This window comes from Sciurus vulgaris (assembly GCF_902686455.1).
Source record: "Sciurus vulgaris genome assembly, chromosome: 12".
Classification (NCBI taxonomy): Eukaryota; Metazoa; Chordata; class Mammalia; order Rodentia; family Sciuridae; genus Sciurus; species Sciurus vulgaris.
Window position 1 is genome coordinate 105762193 of NC_136473.1, and position 21204 is coordinate 105783396.

Below are 21204 nucleotides of genomic sequence, written 5' to 3' on the forward strand. Positions count from 1 at the left end.
AAAGCAGCCCCTGGCAGCTGGTACCTGTGCACCTGGGAAACACAGTCAAGTGGGCAGAATCTCACGCCCATGTCCCAGAAAGGCCTCCCAAGAGGACTCTGAGGAAGACCCTGGACACTCCACAGCCAGGTCCCGAAACCCTTGTCTCCCCACCCAAAGAAACCTTAGAGACACTAAACAAGTTCCCAGGCCGAGGCCATCAGAACTCTGTGCTGTATCCTCCCGGAAACGTTGGCACTGTCTTTCTGTTTCTCAGATCTCTAGGACTGGACTCGAGAGACAGGGATAAAAGGGGTGAGAAGAACCCCAGAGAACTTTTGCAGTTGACTTTCCCCTCCATCTCTGCTTCTGACAACGCCTGGTGACGATTTCCCCTAACACCTTCCATGCGTGTTCAAAGACATCTCTGAGAAGACATGTCGCTAGGAACATAGGGCGTTGGCTAGAGGGACTGTCACTTTGGCTCCTCCAGATAAGGCACAGGAGCTTCGCCCGCGCTGCGCGGTCTCCCTCTGCAAGGCCTCCCATTCCTCTCCAAGAAGTCCCTCTGTTGGGCCGCACGGGGCTCTTTTTCCGGGGGCCGGGTTTGCCCTGAGCTGCGCCGGACCCTGGGAACACTGGGGCGTCTGTGAAAGAAACCGGCTGGCGCCGCGGGCCGCGAGGAGGCGCGGTGTCCTGGAGGAGGCGCGCTCGCAAGGCCACCGCCGCCGAGGGCAGGAGCGCGTCACGGCGGGGGCGGAGGCGCGGCCGGGGCGGGCGCGGCCGGGCGTGTGCGCCCGAGGCCAAGGGCGCCGGTGGTCGGCGGCTCGGCGGGAAGCCCGGGCCGAGCTGCGGAGCGGTGCGGACGGCAGCGCGATCCAGGAAGTTGTGTCCGCGACATCAGGGGCAGGACGGGCGGCCGTGGAACCTCGAGTATGCGCGGCGTCGGCCGGCGGCGGGGCAGGGCGCACCCAGGGCCCTTCTCCCCGCGGAGCGGCAGGTAGGCGCCCGCGGGCCCAGCCGCGCCGCCCCGAGCGCTGAGCAGCGCGGCCCCGCCGTCCGGGTGGCTGTCACTCAGGGACGCGGCAGGTCCCGGGCCGCGCCCGCAGGAAGCCTCCTCGACCCGCCCGAAAGGTGAGTCTCAGACCGTGTGATCGGAGTGTTCCGGAGGGCACCCCGGGCCCGCGCCCTTCAGAGAGACCCGCGGTCGTCTCCGACACCTCCTGCCCTGCGGGACTGAGTCCCACTTTGCGTCCCCTGCGAGGATTCTCAGCAGGCTTCTGGGCAGAGGCCACATGGGCTCCTCGGGAGTTTGGGGTGGAGTTCTTACTCCAGTGGACACTGCTGCCACAGGACAGAGAAAGGGACAGAGAGTCATTCTGGCTCCCGCTGAGGAAGTCCAGGCCCGAGACCCTTCCAAAGCATCCCAGGCTTGGAGGTTTCCAGGTGAAGCCAAATAGTCAATGGGGCTAAGAAACTGGCCAAAATGAAAATGTGGCCTGGAGCCAGGGGCGGAGTGGGACCTGTCTGCTGCAGCGTCTCTGAGTCTCCGGGAAATTTTCAGTGGTTCGATTGTTTCCAGACTTTTTCAACTCTCTAAAGGGTCCCATTCTCAGACCCTCCCACCCCCGAAGGTAGACTGAAGGACTCACCTGGACCTGCTTCCCTCCTGTTTTGAAAAGTTTTAAGGGAATACTTTGTGTAGCAGTGGAGTTAAGTAAATGATAAATAGCTTGTGGGAGCACTAGCGCTGCCTAACCGAAAGGGAAACGAAGCAGAGGCCAGCACTTGCCCTAATTTAAGACATCTCCTGGAGCCAGCACTCCATGGTAACCTGCAGGACTGCTCTGCTGACTGCTGAGCGAAGGGGAGAAATAGCACTTGGCATCTGGGAAGCACCTGCCTTCCAAGGCATTTGCATCTCACGCCTAGGAACCTGCAGCTACCCTTACGGAACTCTCATTCTGAAGTTCTGCTGGTTAATAAGAGTCTTGAGTTAGGAGGAGTTAAACATAGTGTTGATGCAACTTGTTCCTAACCCTTTTACAAGTGGTTTGCAAGTTCTACCTACAGAATCCAGCAAGGGTCTCACTGGCATTAAGCTGATTCCGTTCTACCCATCACTTGATGTGATATGCTTGCCCTTTGCCCAGTGCTGAAAAATCGGGTCAAGTCCTTGATTTTCTCTGAAATTCTACCTCCCCATCCCCACCCCAGACACAATTTTAGGAAAGAGATGCATTGCGAAGCAAATATTTCTCTTAGCCTTTATACATTGTCAGCGTTCAGCTTAGAGAATGAAGATGGTGATCTTTGCCCTTTTACCTCAAGACAAAACCCAAGAGGATAAGGAACACTCCACAAGCTACATTATTGATTTTGCCAGGGAAGAGCACCCGTCGCATCCATCCAGCCAACATTACTGAACCTACTGTGGGCTGAGAGCATTCCAGGCCTTGGTAATGAGATAGTTTCTGCCCCTGAGGAGTCCTAACCTGACAAATAGATGCTACAGAAACAAAACACAGTTAGGAATATACACATCATAATAGTAATAAAACCATCCAAAGGAGGAAACGGGAATTCCTCCCTAGGAATTACCTGGGAAGTCAGCACCTCAGAAGGGATGCATGAGTAGGATCTTGAAAATGACTAGAAACTCCCAGGGAAAGGGTCTTTTGGGCAAAGGAAAAAGTATGTCAAGTGTATGGGCAGCTGAGGGAGATGACACTCCTGCACTGCCAAGGGAGACTCCCAGCCTGGAGCAGTGGGAAGCCGTTAGGTGGAGGAAGGGTAGCCAGATTCAGTTTGGAGAAGGAATGAATGGCCAGATGGCGGCTGACCTGGAGATGAGAAGCAGAGATAATGAGCAGCACTAAGAAGACCATGGCACTGGAAAAGGAGAGGGAGCGGATTTTCAGAGTGTTTAGGAAGTCGAATCAAAAGCAGAATGTAGCAAGGTATTGTACTGGAGGGCAGGGGAAGGTGTGTGGTGGCATCGTCCATGGCTCAGGAAGCAACTGCAGGAGCAGGCAGCATGACCCTTGACACATGTTTAAGTCGATCGCCCAGGAGGGGTCACATGGACTGAGGCAGCGGGCAGCCGGGAATGCAGGTATGCAGCTCAGACAGAGGCCAAGGAGACTCCAGTTTAACTGTCCCCGGGGCTGTGTATAGAAGCAGTGTTGAAGGCAGCTGAAGAGACCGGTGAGGACACTAACATGGAGGCCACAATGACTGAAGAGCAGTGTCTGTCAGCAGTTGTGGCCTTGGGCATTATTTTCCCATCATATGGAGAGATGACTCTCCAGACTCCAGGTTTTCCCGAGATACCCAGCAGAGTAATTCCTAAAATGTTGGCAATAACTGTGGGTTAATGGCACACAGATGCATTTAATGAGTGAATATCCAGGGATTCCAACCCCCAATGTCTCCACTGTGTGAAAAATGAATATTGAGTTCAATTGGAAGATCTGCCAGGACCTCTCCAGAACTCAGACCCAAATCTTTACCACACCTGTGTGGGAGAGTCCAGCCTTCACTAAAACAAGGAGGATGACCAGCTCAGACTAATTCCAGACCCTTGCAGAATAGTTCCTTAGGTCTGAGTCACCCAGATCAGGATCTTGTATAACTTGCATGGAAGAAAAAACAAAAATCCTTGAATTTGGAGCTAGACAGTTGTGGGTTCAATTCCTAGCTTGACCACTTAAGTAGCTGTCCTTGAACAAGTCTTTGAATCTCTCAGCTTCATTTCCCTTGTATTTAAAATGGGGATAATTATTACTCACCAGGGCAATGGTTAGAATCAGAATCCAATTGAAAAAGAAAGTACATTTAATGTGCCACATAAATTGTAAGGCTCTATAAAAATGTAAGACTTTTTATTATCATTACTAATCTTATCTCTTGACTCGACCCTAATCAGATGGGCTGTGTAGGCATAGGATCTAAGGGGCATCATAGACCCAGATTTGGAGCTTTTTAATAGCAGGGCAGTATTGATAAAAGTCCCCTTCCATCTTCCACTGGTGTGCATCTATTCTGGCCTCAACCTTTTCTACTCCTTAGCCAAAGTCATCAGAACCCAAAGAAGCCAGTGTTCCCCTAATACGTATGTATGCAGGTCATTCAGTGCACAAGGGTCACTGGGAGCTCATGGGACTGGAAGCAGCCAGGATTTCACTGACCTGGTCAGGAACCCACCCCACTTGCAGCTGAGTCCTCCTGGAGGGGACACTTTTTTCTAATCTTTGCCAAGGTGCTGATTAAGCCAGCGGTACAGTGGCCCTGAATCTGCGCACCGCCTGATAGCTTAGATGGGTGTGTGCTTTTCCCTTCTCCCAGTCAGGGAGACCTGACATACTGCAACCCAGGGCAGCGCAATTTTACTCAGGCATCCAAACTTTTAAGTGAACGGAATTCTAGTAAAAGCCAACTGTTGATGAAAAACAGGAAGTTACCCCGGGTTCAGAGACTTCAAGTGGAAAATCACTTTAGAGATGAGCCAACCCCACCTACCCCTCACTTCTCAGAGAGGGAAGAGAGTCCCCGGGTCACACAGCTGGTTCATGGAAGACCAAAATCCAAGTTCTGTTCTTCTGTTCGGAAATACCCTACAGTATCTAAGATCTCTGTTACCTAGAACTTCTGCACACAAGGACACATGCAGACACTCCAATGGTGGTGGAGAGGTGAAATAAGAAGATCATACCTGACAGCTGAGCCTTCCCCGAGTGGCCTCAGGAGCATATCAGGAGCAGACCCTGAGGAAACGAGGGTAGATCTAGCCCCTAGGACACTTGCCTTACATCCCCATGCCCCCTGCCTCCTCAGCTCCATCCTTAAACATTCTCAGGAGTTCCCAAAGACCCCCCCTGAGGTGGGGCCATACCCAGTACCTTAATTAGCTCAAACCTTTACGGTGCTTTGCCAAACTTGTCGTGAAGACTGGCCTCGGCAATGAGAATGTGGTGCAGACCAGTGCCTGAGTCACCCTTCCAGGTCACAGGTCAGCATACAGCCTGCAGCATGATAAGCAGGGCTACCGGTAAACAACCGAGCACCTGAGACTCATCTTGGGTACAATAAGAGCGAGCGGTAAGAAGAGTGGCAGGACAGACCTCTTCCCTCCCAGGCAGCCAGAGGAAAATCCACAACAAATTCTTTGAAGGGTGATCCCCAGGGCTGCAGGCCAGCTCAGGTGTCTGGCACTCCCCCACATCAGTCTGAGCCATCTGGACAGAGCTTCCACTGGGGACATGAGTGCACAGTTCGGGGCGACCAGGAGAGGGGAGCCAAGCTCCTAAATGAACCGCCCACAAACACAGGATCCCTTTCCCAGGGGCAGTTCCCAAGGGACCATGGCAGTAGCCAGACCCAGTTCTCACCCCTGAGAAGAGACTTCCTCCCACGGCTGTGAACAAGCCGCCGCATGGAGTTCAGTGTCTAAAAACCGAAATGAAACCTAACCATTGTTGTCTCTTGGCCAAAACTGAAGAGGAGACGGTGCTGTAAGCCGCGACAGGCTTGTCCTTGGCCGTCTGTGTCCACCCCCGCCTAGGATGTTTTGCAGTCGAGGTTTTGTTCTCCTTGACTACGACCCTCACGTCAAGATGCATAGCTTGAAGGAAAGCCTATCAGCACCTTCGTTTAGTTTTCTGGAGAAACCGTGAAAGAAAATTGGCAGAAGAAAGGAGGAAGTATATGAACAGTAGAGGAAGGATAGTTGCACGTTACAGAACTCTTCATCTTTCGATTGTCCCGAGAGGGAGAAGAGCTGGGGGCCTAGGTTTGGAAATGGCCGTGGAGGCTGAGGCTGGGTCATGGGCAGTGGGAAGTCCCATTAGCTTTAGTCTTGTGGGAGCAGCATGACACAGTGGCATGTGACAGGAGCCACTGTAAATGCCAAGAAAACACGGCCCTCTGTGGAGCCTACTTGTGCCCTCCCCCACCCAAGTCAGACACTGAGTCTGCACCTTCTGCCTGTGGTTTCTAATCCTGGACCCTTGTGCTGCCCACCCAGCAGGACAAGGTACAGGCTTTCAAAACCCCTCTTCATGTGGTCATCAACACCCAGAGCCCCGGCCATAGCTCCCGAGAGGAGTCACTAGACACCACTGATCTGAAACCTCTCAGGAACTGACACTGGTGTCAAAGTGACCTTCTCAGTAGCTGGGAACCTGGAGTGGACAGATGTCCCTCCAGGCTTTCTCGGCTCCCACAGACTTTCAGTGTCCATGCGAGCCTAGCGCTGGCCATTTATGCAGTGGTGGTGCTAAGAATTGGAGACGTGCAAAGATGATGGCGTGGCTGTCCCCCGCCCCCCCCCCCCCCCAGGTCACCTTAGGAGCACATCATTGCATGTGTCGGTTGTTCGACATTATGCTGGGGAGAAAGTTCATAGCCAGCAGGGGATGCGCGGCTCTTAAGGCCAGCCCTGCAGCCCTGCCCCATCTTAAAGCACCGTTGGCTTCCGCCCCCACCCCGCCTCCCTCTCCACCTTCCGCCTGACCTGAAGCATGGCTTCCCGCCCCAAGCCCACAGTCTGCTGAGCAGAGTTGCCAGCGCAGTGGTGACCCAGGTAAAGCCTCCAGCCCATGACACAGGCGGCCCACTCCATCCACAGTGTGACCCCCACTGGGGGAGGGGCGCGCCTTGCCCCCCACACCACACAGACATGGCCTGCTCCGAGCTCTTTGAGTGTCCAGATCAGAAACTCAGAGCTTGCTCTCTGGGATGGTGAGACCAAAGTTGGCTGAGGCAGGAAGAAAGCAAGGTTCTGCAGGTGCCTGGGGGTGCTTGTGGGTTCCCTAGGACTCTGTTCTTCCCTGCTCTGCCAGAGCTCCTGGCCTCTCTGGGGAGAGAGCTGGGCTTTTGCTGTGCCGTGGCTGCCTGGCACTGCTTTCCCAGGCTGGCCGTTGAAAGGATAGCTCACTACCAGACAAAGGCACGGCGTCCCCCACAGCAGCCCACTGTCTGGGACAGAGGGCAAATACAGTCATAGGGTGTGTGCCACACGGGCAATGCCAGATGCTTCTGACTGACATTTTCCAAGGAGTAAGATCTGGGTAGTTTGAAAAATATTATTCCTTCAAGGTGGGATATGAAAGTAAGGGAAAAAGTACTTGAACCCCTGGGTATGTGGTCGCTCAGCACTTGGTGTTAGAGTGAATGGATGAACACACCAGAGAGTTCTATAACAACATTTCCTGCTTCTCCAACGAGGGATAATGAGGCCAAGCCATTCTTTTCCATGTGCTGTGTGTTAGTTTTTAAGAAATGGTGCATTATCTCCTGTATTTTTCCACTGAGGTGAAATTCATATTACGTACAATCAGCCATTCCCAAGTAAGCAGCTCAGTGGCATTCAGGACATTCACCGCAACTTTTATCTCATCCAAAACTTTTTCCTTACCTGAAATAAAACCCGTTAAGCAGTTTCTCCCTTTGATTTCCTCTTCCCTGCCTCTGGCAACCCACCTGCACTCTGCCTGGGAGGGTTTACCTAGGGCAGGTGTTTCACATCAGTGACTCATGCAGCATGTGACCTTCAGTGACTGGCTTTTCTCACTTAACACGATGTTTCCGAGGCTCATTCGCGTTGTGGCATGTGTTGGAACTTGATGCTTTTATGAATGAATAGTGCTCCATGGTATGTAAGGCCACCGTTTGGTTTGTCTATCCATTCGTTTGTTGGTGGGCGTTGGAGCGATTCCCACCTTTGGGCTGCTATAATCATGCGCGCACAGGGTGAGTTCGAGGACTATTTTCCATTCTTCTGAACTAGGAGTGGATTGCGAATCATGCGATACATCTGTGTTTAGCTTTCTTTCTGAGGACTTGCCAAACTGCTCTCCTTTCCCCTACATTTTATCAGCGTACTTAGAAATCCATCTGCCTTTCTTGAAGACCATGTGCGTATTACGTGGCTTACATTCCCAGGCCTGGTTGGTCTCTTCTTCAATGCCTTTGATCCTGGGCTTTAGTAAGAGATATTAAATCCAGTGTCCTCAAGATTCGGGATTGCTCGGATGCTTGGAGTACACAAGCTCCTCCTGGGTGTCACCGAACAGGAAGCAGCAGCATCTGTGGAGTCCTGGGTGGGTGCTGGGCAGAGCACCGAGTCCTTCCTACCTCCTCACATTTAACCCTGATGTCAGCTCAGCAAGAGGTGCTCCTACTATCCCACACCTGCAGATGAGGAAACAAGGTCTCCACGGGGCCAAGTGCTGTCCCCGTCCCACTCAGGAACTCACCTGCAGAGAAGCTGTGGGAAGCCGTTCTAGTGTCAGGAGCTGCCGGTCTGTTTCGGCAGACAGGCAAAGAGGTGATCGCAGCACTGTATCATGGGTGCTACGGTTGTATAACTAGGGGCCCAGGGGTCCCAGAAGAGGAGCCCTAAGCCCACCTTGGGCAATCAGTTTTCCAGAGTCCATCATCTTCTTCATAAGCCTTTGGGCTCCCTGGTAAAGTCCGAGCCTCTCCCTGCCCCACCTGTTGGGCCCACCCCTCCACCACGGCGTGCCCAGGGCACAGTGTCTGGCACAGAGTGGCTGCTCATTCCGTGTGGGTTAATAAACACGCGCCCTCTAGGGATGAAGCTTCCAGCCCCATCTCCCTGTTTTCACCGACACCTGGGACCTGTACTTCAACTCAGAGTCTTTCTCAGACAGACAAGGATCAGCAAAGGGGACAAAAAAAATCCTAAAATGACCTTTGCTCTCTGTGTCTAGAAACAGCTCTGTTACATGAGAAGAAATGCAAAGAAGGAAGAGGGTCGGAAGGGGACAAGAGGTCTTTCAAATGGCCTGGAGAGGAGACTCTAGCGTTGGATGAGATCCTAAAGAAAAAATTAACTGGGCGCCACCTTCCAAAATGGTGATTTCTCCCTTTCACGTCCGGGTCTTATTAATGCCTCAGAGACTCCTAGCTCGTGGCAATACCCCAGGCGGTTCACTCAACCAACAGGTAGCTCCCTGGGAAGGTCTAGACTCTCCCCAAATGTTAGTTCCCTCTCCTCCTTCCTGGGTCAGAGCTCTGTCATGCCTATCACTTACCCTTGATCTTCCACTCTTCTTGGCGAAGGCAGAACAATAGAACTCTCAGGAGGCCCGGTGGCCTTGTTGAGACAGCAGGAGCTGCCCCAACATGACCTGGTTGCATTTTTTAACACACATCTCTTAAGCACCTCTGTGTGTGCCTGACACCATGCTAGAGGCCGTGAGGAATTTTCAAAACAAAACAAAACAAAAAGCAGGCACAGATCCACCTGGGACCTACCACCAGGAGCCTGCAAGCACCTCCTGCCCCTCCTGTCCTCACCTTAGAGCCGGGAGAAACTGCTTCTTCCTGGGGGGTCTCTGCTCACTGGGGCTGCCATCTCTTTGCCCCCCCGACCAGGCTCAGGACCAGGAATTCCACCTTGGAATGCCTCATGCCCACTCCATCCCTGCCAAGCTGGGTCCCCAGGTGTCTAGCCACTTTACCTGAGCTGCACGCTGCCACTCTGACTGCAGCCCCACTTGTGAGGCCTTCCTGATCTGCCCAGGCCCCAGTCCTGGTCTCCTTACCTAGCTGTAGCCCCCCACCCCCACCCCATGGCATGACCCTACAGAGGCCTACAGGTGTGTAAACACACACAAGCTTGGGGTGCCAGTGGAGGTAACACACAGCCCTCGCAGACACACTCTTAACTTCAGTTCTTCTCCATCCCCAAGACCACAACCAGTCAGTGAGTTACTCAATCAACAAGCATATACAACATGCTTGTGCCAGTACCAGACTAGACCCCGAGGATCCCAGAGAAAAGGGCTCTCTGTGGCTTATGTCAAGCCGGAAAGCAAACACGAACAGCATGTGTACTCTCAGGAAACAATAACCTTATGCATTGTCAGGGAGGGCAGGAAGTGGAGAAGGAAAGAGATTTTCAATTAGGATGGTCTCTGTGGAACCGGGATTCTAGAAAAAGCCCCCTAGCAACCAAGTCTTCCTTCTCCTCCTATCCCTTTTGTGGGAGCTACGCAGGCCAATTTTTGCTAGAGCTTTGCACTCCTGTCTGGCTCTGAAATAATGAAGCATGAAAGGTGTCTGCTTGATACGCATGGGAGTCGTCCCTGCAGTCCCTTCTGTACTCGCAAGTCCCTCACTGGTGGACCACAGCAGGCATCACAAGCTCAAATGCTGACAGGGGCCTGTTGGGTAACGATGTTCAGTGAACATTTATCCCATACTAGTTGCTGTTGTAACTCCATTTGCAGATTACTTAAGTCAACCGCTTCCCACAATGATCCTAGGACAGAGGGGCTGTTCTTATCTTCCTTTTATAGTTAAGGAAACTGAGGCCCAGAGAGGTGCAGCTAGCTAGGGAGGGGTGGTCAGTCAAAGGGGGAAGTAGGTGGTGAGGAGCATGGGGAGGGCGTGGGTCCAGCAGAACCCATTCACTGCTCGCATCTACCTTGTGGGCTTCCATTTGCAATCTCAGATCCACAAGCTGATCCAGGGAGGCCCTTCTTGGGGAAAAAATATCATGGGGTTTCCATAAACCTTGTGCTAAATGTTGATGATGATGTTAAACAAGTAGGTGACCTGTGTGTGTGTGTGTGTGTGTGTGTGTGTGTGTGTAAAAGAGAGAGAGAGAGAGTGAGGGAGAGGGAGCCCTTTCAATCAAGTAGGACTGGCTGCGGTTACCCAGAGCCTTGTGGCAGATTTGGAATCAGGATCATCACCAAATTTAAGGATGTGCAAAGAGATTAAGTGTGGTTGGGATGGGTGGGTAGAGGGGAAGTGGAAAACCCACTGTTTCCTCAAGTGTCTTAGTGCAGTAATCTGCCTTCTTGGTCAAACATGGAAAACCTCTCCTGAAGGTCCCCAGGCTTGGGACATCGTCAGCCACCCTCACCCCCAGCCCTATCCCAGGTCATTCAAGGCCTAACACCTTATGAGGTGTGGAGAAAGGAAATTTCCCAATGGTCGCACTCCTCCACGGGCCACAGCCTTGAGGAATCCCTGCGTGTGCCCCGCCACTCCCCGAAATGCCCTGGCAGCCAGAGTGGTGATGGGAGAAGGAGCGGGAGCTGATGGAATGTCCCCACAGGGGATGCTGGAAACCTGCAGGTCGGCCGAGCCTGGGCCACCTTGACGGTTCTTCCTCTGAGCCCGTGTGCTTTCTTGAGCAGCCTGGAACACCCTTTCTTTCCCGACCTGCTGCCTTGAAACATGCTACTCACCCTGCAGGTGCTACTCAAGTCCCACCCTCCTTAAAGCCTTCGCCAGGCTCCTCCTTGGAAGCAACAGCCCCGTAACCATTGGCTTCAGTTCCCCTGGGCCACTTAACTCGTCCTGCCCCAGTGCTCCTCCATTTCCCAACCAAAAAGCAGCTTCCTGGAGTTCACAGTCTCTGGGTCAGATCAGGGGATCCCTTACCCAGACTTCTCATCAGGCAGCATTTTCTGGAAATAAGACTTTCCAGAAGAGAGAAGCCCTCCATGCGCATAGTAGGTGCTTGACCAGTGTACACTGAATTGAAATACCTGCTGCACTACCAGGAACAGCCATGGCAGTTCTCGGCTTCTGCAGCCTCAGTGGTGTGCACAACCCAGGCTCAGGCAGCAAAGGGAGCTCCCCTCCAGGGGAGAAAGCAGGCAGACTTTCCGCAGTGATGGCAGTGGGCTTACAAGATGCCTAGGAGGACAGACACACATATCCTACTCGGTTGGCTTGGCACCGAAAATTACCAAATGAAATACCCTTAGTTCAAGAGCACTGGGTGATTTAGTCGGCTTTTTCGCTGCTGTGACTAAAAGACCCTTCGGAACAACTGTAGAGGATGAATAGTTTATTTGGGGACTCACCGTTTCAGAGGTCTCAATCCACAGACAGCAGACCGTTCCTCAGGGGTCGAGGTGAGGCAGGACATCATGGCAGAAGAGTGTGGCGGCTCACATGAGCTTCAAGAAGCAGGGAGAGAGGTCTTCACTTGCCAGATACAAAACACATGCCCCATGGCCACGCTCCCAATGAACTGCTTCCTCCAGCCACCCCCACCTGCCTCCAGTTACCACTCAGTTAATCCTATTAATTCCCTATTAAGGGAATAACCCAGTCATTTCCCCTCCAAACCTTCTTGCATTGGCTCACACATGAGCTTTTGGGGGACACCACACATCCAAACTGTAACAGTGGGCATTTCAGGAGCATATCAACCCAGGCTTTACGACCACAAGGGGGCAATCTCACTTCCAAGTGCTGTCATCTCAATAAGACAAGGTCACGTCCCCTGAGGCCAATGGTCTTTGTCCACAGAGAGTGCCTCCCCTGGAATGCCCCAGCATATCTGGCATCCGAGCATTCTGCCCTGGCTGAAAGAATTCTCCAAACCCAGAATACCGAAATTCCAGTTGGCAGAGTTTTTCCCCAAATATCTTTTTTTTATCTGACGACAGTGTTTTATGTTAACCTAGACACCACTGTGGCATTGTGGAAGCAGCACTAAGTAGAGAGGGAGGAGAACGACCTTGTCATCCATCTTTAATTAGCTGGTAGACCTTAGACAAGTGATTTAATTTCAGTGGGCCTCAGAGTACCCTCATCTAGAAAAATGTTCATTCATTCATTTAGCAGAAATTTCCCAGGGACATAGGTCCCAGAAGATGGGGAAGCTGTAATGGAAATAGATTCCATCTATTGTGCCCAAACAAAGGTGATTAAATAAACAATTACCCTAGTGTGGGTCCTAGTTACAGTGAGGCACAGTACGGGTCAAAGAGTGGGGCCCTGACCTTTCCCAAGGTCTCCGCTGAGACTGGAGGATGAATACAGGTCGGGAGACTCGGAGGTGGTGGTTGGGGGACAGTTGTGGGTTCCACACAGAGGAGCTCATGGGAGTACCCAAAGCAAGAGGGAAGCCACAAGTCTCACAGTATGGCAGCGATTGGCCACCATTCCTTGTCCCCCTTTGCGCTGCTCTCCAGGGCCCAGGGAGGTGAAGAGAGCATCACCTGGGAATCGGGAAGGCGGCAGTCCGTCTGCTGCGGCCCCAGCCAGCTGAACGGTTGTTTTCTCTTTACAAGAAAGGCCTCCCCTGTCCCCACCCCTGTGGGTGGAAGGAAGACACGTTTGCAGGGGCGAAACATCCAGAGGAGGTTCAATTTTGGTAGGACTTTTCCTAATGGCAAATAAAACCAAGCCATTTGGGTGTCGGTTCACAGCCTGGAGAAGTGATCTCATCAGTGGTTTTATCTCCTGTCTGCCCCCCATTCCCAAGGGACCAGGAGATAAATAGCCATTTCTTTCTGATTGGTTTGGTGATATTTCATTTCAGGTCATAATCAGATTTTGTCTAAGGGAGAAAGTGTGCTATTAATAAAAGGTTTTTTTATTGTAATATCTGTGATTACTCTACCCAGCTGGGTAGGGCAGACTGCCAGGGAAACCAGGGGTGGGGGCTTAATCCTGCATATCCTCCCTCCTGGCGAGGAGTCCTTTCGGTTGTGAGTGCGATCAGGCAGGAGGATGTGGAGACTGAAACACTGATACCATTAGGTCCCTGTGCTCACGACCTCTGGGCTGTTCCTGGGGCTCACTGTACGGCACCATGCTAGGCTCTCAGAGCCCTGGTAATCTCACCAAAATTACTTCCACAGCCCTTCCCACTCCTCAGAAGGTATCTCCACTACCATCCCAGTCGCAAACCCTGCGCACTCACCCCAAGCGCCCCCGTCCCCAGCAGCATGACATTCCTCCAAGTGATAACAAGCCCACCGCTTCCCCTCCCGCACCCCTCCCCCACAGACCCTAAGCCAACATCCACCTCTCCTTCCTAATGGTGCTCTCGTATTCTGGCACTTGCTGATATTTAGTTAAGGATTTAATTGCTATCATTTTTTTAAATTAAACTTTGCAGAGAATTTTCAGATAAAAGAGAACTTGTGTGAGTATTGTATTTGACTTACACAGTCACACTGGATGAGTGAACTTGTTACTGGCACCCTAGGCCAGAGGCCTGCCTCCAAGGGTCCCAGCATACCAGACTGGGCCACTTTCCCCAAGCAAAAAACATCATGGTGAAAAGCAGATAAAGAACTTTAATCAGTGTGGCTATGTTGAGAAGGCAGAGTGAGACCCCACACGCAGCCCTGACTTCGGGTGCTGACAGGAACTTTAAATTCAAATAGAGGAAGAACTGGGGGCGGGTGAGAGGTCTGTATAAGTGGGTTGTCTTGATCAGAGTTGATCATTCTCCAGTTCTGGTTTTGCAAGATGGCTCTGGAGAAGTCTTTATCACTTGAGGGAACAATTTCCACCTCTTGCTCAGGATGTTTATCCATCAGACCTGTGATCCTGGAAGGGGGCGGTTCGGTCCCCCTGAAAGGATAGTTCCTGCTGTTCCTGGGAGGTGTCCACTCCAGGGCTCTGCAACAGGATGCTGCAAATCTGGCCTCAATCTTCAAGGGGGATGAGCCACGTAGGGTAAATTTAGAGCTAATAAACCATGTATTATGAGTTTTTAAATGAACATTCCTTAAATGATTAACATGCCTATGTGCAAAGCTCAGCAGGGACCTGACTGAAAGTTTAAGGAGATGGACACAAAAGGAAGGCAGAAAGACCAGCTCCATCCAGCTTTCACTTACCCAGAGGGCATCTGCAGGTCTAGATAAAGAGTCACTGCTTTTAGCAAGGACAGCCTGTCTAAGTCCCTGTTCCAAAGTCAATGTTATTGTTATCTTCACAGCTTAGGGATGAGAAGCCTGAAGCGTCTGAGGTTCCATGACTTCCTTACCACCTGGCCGAGCAGGCAGAATTTATAGTGCTGAGTCTCATGAAGAAACTCACTCAGGAGGGGAACCAGGTCATGCATTTCTTTTTAATCCCTCCTCAGCACCATGTCAATCACCTAGTAGATACTTAACTAATGCTTCTTGAAATGGAATTCATATATAAATCATTCAAATGGCATCGTTTCTTAATGCAGATCATTACTATTTGCACAAGTATAAAGAACAGTTTGCGGCACCATTTTTATTGGTGACTCAGTAAACAATCTAGGTAGACCCATGCATATTCTATAACAAAGCTCCTCTGACCCAGGGGGGCAATCGGTGGGCAGTCAAAAATGCAGAGACCTGTCCCTGCTCATATGAGCAGCCCCACTGCCTCCTGGCAGTGGATGGAATGCTTGTCAGAACCTGTTGAACGGGGTGGACATGCTCCACCAGCCTAGAAACCTGGAGTCCTTGTGCGCACAGAGGACCCAAGTCAACCAGCATGGAGCCAGCGGGCAGCCTCGGCGTCTCTGCACAGCCAGGGGAAAGAGATGCCCTGGAAGTGATGAAGGTGCCGTCCATCCATCCCCCTTCTGGCTTGAAGGCAGGAAGACCTCCCAGCAATAGAGCAAATCTCTCGGGAATCTCAGGCAGAAACTTTGACACCAGGTGGAATTAAGGGGTGACTTTTGTTATTGCTCCTTCTTTTGCCTAGAATAATACCAATAGTGACTCTGAGTATTTGTACAGTTCCTAAGAGCCCCAGCGCACAATCACGTGCATTGCCTGCTTTGACCTAAGGACCCTGTTGGTCACTTGCATTTGCTTGTGTCCTTTAGGAAGTATGTGCCTACCATCAAACATTTGGAACAGTACCAAAGGACTGAGAGAAAAGTCATTTCCCAGCACTGTCCCCAATTTCCTTCCAAAGAGACAACACACACTATCATTTTCTTATGTATTCTTCTAGATTTTATCCCATTTTAGAGATGAAAAAAATGAGGCCCAAAGCAGTTGAGTGACTTTCCCAAGGACACACACTGAGTCACATTTGCTTTTCATACTGCATTTGGGACTCTTGAACCGTCCTTTAGCCAAGATTTTGGCTCTTATGAAAGCACACAAGAGCATAAACAAATCAAGCCAGGTAAAAAGGAAAGCCAGACCAGGAGGCCTAGGACCCTCAGACTCTCTGTCCAGGAGCCTGGCTGCCCACCCCTGGGGGGAACTGCAAGGGCATCGCTCCCTTCCCCTACTGCTCCAAGCCAAACCCAAACCTAAGACCCTTTCCTGCCTTCTCATAGCAGGGCCATGGCCCAACTTTGAGGTTGTTCTGCTCTGTCAAAGAGTTCCCACCAACATCCATTCCTTCAAGACCTGGACATCTTGACGGTTGGTCTGATAAACAATGTGTTCTGGGCTGCTAAAGGGAGATAAATTCTAAAGGCTGGTGCCCAACCCTAAGGCCACACCACAGAGAGCCTTGAGATAGGACTGAGTTCCCCAATCTCTTCCACCATATTACCCATCTCCCAGTAGCCTCGAGAGCTTTCTAGAAAGCAATCACAAAGCCTTGATGTCTCCAGTCACAAATAGAGCAGAGGCAGTGTAGAAGGTAAGGAGAAAGGACGCGTGCGCGCGCGCGCGTGTGTGTGTGTGTGTGTGTGCAGTGTCGTATTTATGGAGCATTCCCTTGCAATCCCCAGCTTAAACAATTTCTCTCATCCCTATTTCCGAATCATGCATTTGCAACACAGTGGTCTCCCCTTACCTGAGGGGGTTGCGTCCCAAGACCTCCAGTGAATGCCCGAAACCTTAAATGATAGCAAACCCTATCTATAATGTGTTTTCCCTACAAATATATACCTAGGATAAAGTTTAATGTATAAATTGGGCACAGTAAGAGATTAACAATATTTAATAATAGGAAATTATAACAATATACTTTAAAAATAGTTAAAGGAATTAATTTTGAAAATATACTGTAGGGTCAGGAATAGAGTTCAGTGGTAGAGTACTAGCCTAGCATGTCAAAGGACCTGGGTTCAATCCCAGCACTGTGAAGAAGAAAAAAGAAAAAAAAAAAAAAAAAAAAAATATATATATATATATATATATATGTTGACCCAAGGGCCCTGTCATTCACTTCCAACTGTTTGGGTTATATATATATATATATATATATATATTTATATAATATATATATATATATATTATATAATATATATATATGCCAGCATTGCCGTGAGGGACCATTATTAAATTAATTAAAGGTTATTTGAACACAAACACTTGAGATAGCCTGACAGCCAATCTCAAAACCCAGGTGGCTGCTGAGTGCCCAATAGACAGGTAGCATATACAGTATAGATACGCTGCACAAAGGGAAAATTCATGTCCCAGGCCAAACAGAGGACCAGTGCAAGATGCATCCCACTACTCAGAATGGTGCACAATTTAAAACTTACAGATTGGTTCTTTCTGGAATATTCCATTTAATATTTTTGGCAGTGGGTAACTAAAACAGACACAAGTGAAACCTTGGGTAAGGGGAACTACCATACTTGCAGGTTCCCTTGGGAAGGGCATTTCTATGTTGGAGAGGAAGATATTTGGGTACGGGGAGGGACAGAGCCAGGGACGTTTAGAAGCATATATTTACAATGCAGTTGTATTTAGTGAGACTGGGGTGGGGGGAGTCATCTCTAGCAAAGAAATTAGGTGCTGAAGCAAAAAAGAAGAAGGGGGAGGAGGAGTTGCTTGCCTGGCACTGGATGGTGCTCAGTAAACACCTCAGCTCTCTCCTCTGTGTCCTCTGCATGCATTAACTATTATTTATCAAAACTATAAGAGGAAAAAGCCTCCATGAAGTGTCAGGAATGCAGATTTACACCTCGTAGAGAGGAAGGGGAGGCTCCTCAGACAGGGTGAATCCCCTGCACAGTCGCCCTCTGGGTGGGGGCTGGGACCTGAAGCCTGGTGACTCTGAAATGTGCCACATTTTACTTTCCACCGGGATGAGTTATTATTGAAATGAGGCTATTTCTGCTCACTCACTCTATGATTTGGCCTTTACATTTTAAGCTTAGTAGTGCAATAAGGTAGTGTTTGGCTTTTAATTGCGCTGGACTTTTGTTAACATTAAATGAAGGGAGAAAATGGAAAAGAAAGTAGGACTCTCTCCTGCTTTTGAGTTGCATAATTGTATATTTTTGCCACCCCATTAGTTTCCAACGACTCCAGCCTGTAAACCTCTCCCATCACCACTGAGGAAAAGCAGTCAGTCATTCTGCTACTGCTGCAAAGTTTGCAGAACTCTAAATTCCCTTCTCTGGCATTAAAGAGAATTATGCAACTTTTAATTGAAGGTCTATTTTTTAACTACCACCTGTGTGGGAGGCCAGGAATGACACAAGTGTTTGGTTGTCCTCTTGCTGTTTCAAAAAACACTCCTTCCCTCCAAGAGGATGTGACGTTTGAAGACAAGCATCAGTGTCAGGAGTGGGCCAGGAACAGAACTCTCCCTTTATTTGTGGAACAGAAAAGGCACCACCCCACCCCAACCGTGGCCAACTCACAGATGACCTCAGAGGTTCCTGGTTCCAAAAATAAAACCTCACCTAGTTGCTTTCCACACCCACAAAAACTGGCTCCAAAATCTTGTACCAAACAGTTTTGAAGAGTGAAAACGAGAGCTGAGTCTTTCACTGTAACCATGACTACGGGTTTTATGAGCACTAACACCAGGATGTGGTCAGATGGGGGATAGACCGAGGGTGAGTGCTAGCAGAGTGTGCACTCAAATCCTGCACGTTGGAAATGTAGCTCCTGCGAGTCATAAAAGACCTGGAGCCGAAAGGGGAGGGAGAGGGCAGCCCAGGAGTGCATTAGCAGGAAAAGCTCAGTGTTCTAATTTTAGCTTTAATTCAGCTTTTTAATATAATCCTCTGAAATACTACTACCGTGCATTTAGGTTACAGTTTCCCCTTCTCTGTGTTCTTTCATGTCTTGTCTGTTTTTCGCAATTATCTTGAGAGATATCCAGGACGGGTAATAACCTCACTTCTCAGACCAGGAAAGAGCTCAGAAAGCTTAATTTTGTCCAAGGTCAAAGGCATGGAGGACAACTGAACTGGACTAGAACTGGGTCCTGCATCTCCTAGCTTCATACTCTCTCCACTTCCCCTCTGCAGCATTTGGTTTTGAGCCCAGGGATCTCTCCGTGTGTACTAATTCTTCCAGCAAACATCGCTCATCTTGATCATTTGTCTCATTAGCCAGAGACCAGGGTCAGTCAATCATGCTGGAAGTCACAGCTGCCAAGAAAACCTTGCCTTTCGTCCTAGTAGTTTTCAAGCTGCTGCTTGTCTCTCCTTTTCCTAGAGGGTAATAGAGTCCCTACTCCTGGGAGATTTTGTGATCCAGGGGCTCCCAGGGCGAAATGCCTCCAGGGACCAGGTGGCTGAACAGGCCTGGTGGAGCAGGCAGGGTGTGGGGGGTCAGAGAGAACACAGGCCCTTTTAAATCTTCAGCAGATTGTGGCTATGTGGGAAGTTAGTGAGGCCAAAACCGAGGACTAGCTAAAGACTGACCGTGTTATATGAAATCAGAGGAGGCAGAAAAATTGCAAAAAATTCCGAGTGTCTGTGTTGCATAGAGCTCATGGGCTGCTGGTGAGCACCTTGTCGGAGGACCTTCACGCCTCTGGGGCTCCATCCCCCACTGCCAGAGGTGACAAAGTGTTACACCTCTCTTCTGGGTGTTTGGTCCCTTTAAATGTGAGCTCCTGGAGTCACATTAGACAAGTCCATCAGGGCTGTATCCATATGGTGTGGCACAGGCGGCAGCTTTCAGATGCTGGCGGATGAATGACTTGGGTGAACAGCACATCATCCTAAAAAAGGAGATCCAGAGACCAAAGTCCTGGGACTCCTGTGATTATAGCAGCATCTTTGGACCGAGATAGGACTGGACTGAAACCTCATTCTGCCCTTTAGTAGCTCCAAAGCCTTGGGCGAATATCTTAACCTCAGCCTCCGTTTCCTGTACGATGGGCATACATAGGGCTTCTTTGAGTTGTTGAGTGAGACCTTGTCTGTAACCCCTCGGTCACACATATTGGTGAGAACTCAACCAATAATGGCCTTTGAATCAACAGATCATCCCTGCTCCTGTGCAGCGCAGTGAGACCTTTACCAACCCCATTTGGAGGTTGTGGCCTCCTTAAGCATCTAAGTCAAAAGAGGCTGGTCAAAGGAAAACAAGTGAGCATTCTCGCTGAAATGAAGAGGGGAAAGCTGATAGTGATGGGCACAGCAGGCTCCCCGAAGAAATTAGATCCCGGGGTCAGGAGGGCTGAAAGAGGGAGCATCCGGGAATGAATGGAACCAGTCAGTGAGAAAACCAGGAGAGCCCAGTGTGTTTGCCCTGATTCCCGGGGAGTCAGTCAGCTCACCCTCTAAACCAGTTCAGGCAGAAACTGATCAGACTCAGTGAGAATGAAATAATTTGTTCATCAAAGGAAGTTTCCACCTTCCACACGATATGAACCATCTAGGAGGAAATACGGAGCTTTACTGTTTTTAATGCAATTATACGGCACCTGCTGTGTGAGGCATTCTTCTATCACACACCCCACACACTGTCTCACTTATCCCTCCAGAAATGCAACCGTTCATTCATCCATCCACTCTGCAAAGGCTGCTGCCCACATCTGACCAGGCACCGCTCCAGATTCCCAGGTCAAAGAGAGGCAGCACCGGACCGAGCGCCCACCCTCCGAGCCAGATTGGCTACTGTATTAGCAGTGGCGAAGCTGAACTCCAGGGTGCTGGGGTGTCCCAGGCCCTGCGCCATGTTTGTTGCAGAGGCAAAATTCTTGGCTATAGGTTTTCTTGTGTATGAGAAGAAAAATTAAGAAATGTCTTGAATGATCTCAGGGGGTGCAGATATGAAGAAGCCGTTGACTTTCAGGCAGGCTGGGGGCATGTTGGGTGCCACGCAGCTCAGCCAGGATGTCCAGGGAATCAGAGACATGGTTTTCAGTGACCACTCCAGTGGGTGGAAAGGACAGATGAGTCCCAGACTCCTTGGGCACAATGTGGTAAAGGAAGGAAAGAGGAAAGGAGAACAAAGGAACCGGCTATTCCAGGCGCTCTATTTTTCCATAATAGAAAATCAAAGAAAGTCCAGTGAAAACCTTTTTAAACTCTTTTCGTTGTTCTTAAATCATTCTCTATTTCCCTGGTATCACCTTTGAGAAGAGAGTATCTTTTACTCTCCCTGTATGTCCTAGCATGGCTTAATTAATACTTGATTGATTGAAAAATTGACTCATTTGAATCCGAAGTGAAATTGAGCTTTTTAATTTTCTTTTCTGCTGATTCTGTAGTAGAGCATATAGTAATTAGGAAAGGATCCCTTGTTATCAGAAAGTCCCAGCTACAATGGGCTCTTTGTA

The 21204-nt window shown here is 50.1% G+C and overlaps 1 protein-coding gene across 2 annotated transcripts in view; it reads left to right on the forward strand.

Moving 5' to 3' along the window:
* Window positions 1-739: 739 nt before the first annotated feature.
* The window catches only part of KIAA0040, a 31202-nt gene continuing 10737 nt past the window's right edge, over window positions 740-21204 (forward strand). Inside the window, exon 1 of one of the 2 annotated variants that reach the window (XM_079106831.1) lies at window positions 740-1113. The gene's annotated coding sequence lies outside the window, so the exon portion shown is untranslated. The remainder of the gene's footprint in view (window positions 1114-21204) is intronic. The other variant, XM_079106832.1, reaches the window with a different exon arrangement.